At 27.5% G+C, this 2,720-nt stretch overlaps 1 long non-coding RNA gene across 2 annotated transcripts; it reads left to right on the forward strand.

Moving 5' to 3' along the window:
* Window positions 1–265: 265 nt before the first annotated feature.
* Window positions 266–2,514, forward strand: LOC149510894 (uncharacterized). 2 transcript variants are annotated; one of them, XR_016334719.1, is made up of 2 exons: window positions 266–991; window positions 2,052–2,514. It is a non-coding gene; the product is annotated as an uncharacterized LOC149510894 (long non-coding RNA). The 2 variants fall into 2 exon arrangements; XR_016334720.1 differs by having other exon boundaries at window positions 2,064–2,415.
* Window positions 2,515–2,720: the final 206 nt, after the last annotated feature.

Raw genomic sequence — 2,720 nt, forward strand, 5'->3', positions numbered from 1 at the left:
CAGCTTAGTGTTCCAAATAAATATAATTTTACTAGATTCAATAAAAATAAATAAATAAATAAATAATTTATATTTGATATATTATTAATATATAAATTTTATACACTATTAGTAAATTAAATTATATTATTTCATTAATTGGTAAATATCAATTTTTAAATAAATATATAAAAATTAATATTTTTTAAAAAAATTTACTCATTAATAAGATGACATCATCTTATTTACTTTATTAATGAGATAATATTACTAATAATGCATCGTATATAAATCTCTTATTCAAATAGAGATCTCAACGTCAATATATTGTATTCTTTACCAAAGAAGTAAAACATTTTAGTACATAATTATATTGTGAGCCCAGATATCTATACCTTCCACTCTTGGCTTTCCCTTAATATTAACCTTTACAATTACATTTGTAATCATATATGCTCCATGACTCACTCACCGCCATCAAAGCTGCGCTCCAAGATGCGGACAACAGGCAAGAAGAAGACAGGGTTGTGAAACTTTGGCTTGAGAAGCTTAGAGATGTTACTTATGATATTGATGATGTACTGGACGAGTTTGCTTAACATGTTCTCCAAATTAAGGAAGGTGGAAATTCAGAAACAAACGAAGAAAAAGGTCAGCTACTTCTTTTCTTCTTCCAATTCTATAGCATTCCGTCTCGTGATGGCTAAAAGAAATTAGAAAGATTAATATATCCCTCAGCAATAATAACAACCAAGCCAATCTGTTTGGACTCCAGAGGAAAGTTACTGATATGATTGTTCTACTTCTGCCTGGAGGAAACCAAGTGACCCACTCTTTTCTTGGAGATTCATAACAAGTTATTTCAAAAGAGGTTCACTTGTTGATTTAGGCTTCCTTTGGATTCAATTGGACCTCCACTGGAGGTGAGATTGTCCATGAATTTTGTGCCAATCGGCACTTAGCAGCCATTTGGATGCAAACGGCGAGTAGAAATTGCGCCGGTTGAGCATCGGTATGTTTTGCTTTGGTGGCCAACTGGCCCGTAGCTTTTTTTTCCTTACCTCTTGATTTATATTATAAATAAAAAATATAGTTTTTTTCTTTTTCTTTTTTTTTTCTTTTGTTTTTTATTTAAAAATATAAAATCATTTTGTTAATTTAATAATAATAAAAAATTATTTAATATATTGTTATCATTAATTATTTATTATCAAAATTATTATTTGATATTAAAATAATTTAATAATTGTTAAATAATTTAAATTTACTATATATATAATTTTTAATATAACATTTTTAATGTTTTTTTTATCTTATTATAATTCATATTACTATCAATTTTTACATTAAAATATATATTTCATCATTAGTTTTAATTTTATTAATATAATAATTAATTTCAATCCAATAATATTTTTAATTTCTCAATCAGACCCTAGCTCAACTTGCCCGCAAGCCCTAATGGTTTTATCTACAGTGGGGATACCAGGTACTGGGAAAACAACATTAGCATAAGTAGTTCGCAAACATGAGCAAATACAAAAACATTTCAATAGAATACTATGCGTTTGTGTATTTGACAATTTCAATGTTGAAAGGATTTTACTAGAGATGCTAGAATATCTTGCACAAATTAAACTCATGTGCAATTAAAGATAAATGTACGATACTTAGAAAAACACTAGAAGTGGGAGGGGATAATTATCTTCGTATACTTGATAATACATAGAATGAAGATACCAAGAAGTGGGAAAACCTAATGAAAATTGCTTGTGATTATAAAAAAAAAAAATCTAAAATTAAGTTCAGTTAAATTATTTGTTACAATACTTTTTAAAAAAATGATATTAATAAATTTAAGAATAAAATCTTAATATTTATAATTTTTTTCTTATTAAACTTTGTATAAAGAAATATAAGGAAAGTTAGAATTGGTTGCTAGGATTATATTTGGAACACCAAGCAAAAATCAAGTGTTTCTGGTTGCCTTTTCCTCAATGATCTTAGACTTGATAACAGTCAGGTCAAATCCCACAGGACCTTGCCCATCTTCTAAAAATCAAAACGTACAGTGTTGTTAACAGGGTCCCTCTCTGGTTGGCTGGAGCAATGGAAAACGACGCCAACATCGATATTTAATAATTGTTTCGAGCATGGGTCCCTCGAGCACATGTGAAAGGTTCGTTTTTGGAGCCATTAAAAACGCAAACATCGATATTTAATAATTGTTTCAAGCATGGGTCCCTCGAGCACATGTGAAAGGTGCGACGGATGTGGTAGTATCAACCTCATTGGCTATTGGTACAACTAAAATCAGTCTTGTCGAGGAGGGATAATAATTTCTATATGAAGACATGTGTCCCACAGTTGTGCCCTACAATATTGGATATATTATTATTTTTATTTTATAATTTATATATAAATGTTTCATTCTTATCTTGAAAGATTGTCATTTTCATTTAAAAAATCAAATTTTATGTGCTCATAGTTTTAGCAGCGTGATTTTTGAAAAAATCAATTATTATATTTTTTTAATAGATTTTTGTGTTATGTATATAATTCGTATTTAAAAAATATTGTAATATTCAAGCTTAATTTATTATAGTTTAACCAATGATCCAATCTATAAGTATTATTAGTGAAAATTAAAAAAAAATTAAAGGAGAAAAAATAAAAAAAAATTTATCGATAATTTTTGTTGATAATTTTTTTGGACAAAAAAAAATTTTAAGACATGTTCA

The sequence above is a fragment of the Durio zibethinus genome, chromosome 27 (assembly GCF_047325235.1).
Source record: "Durio zibethinus cultivar Kanyao isolate XHJ-2024 chromosome 27, ASM4732523v1, whole genome shotgun sequence".
Lineage (NCBI taxonomy): Eukaryota > Viridiplantae > Streptophyta > Magnoliopsida > Malvales > Malvaceae > Durio > Durio zibethinus.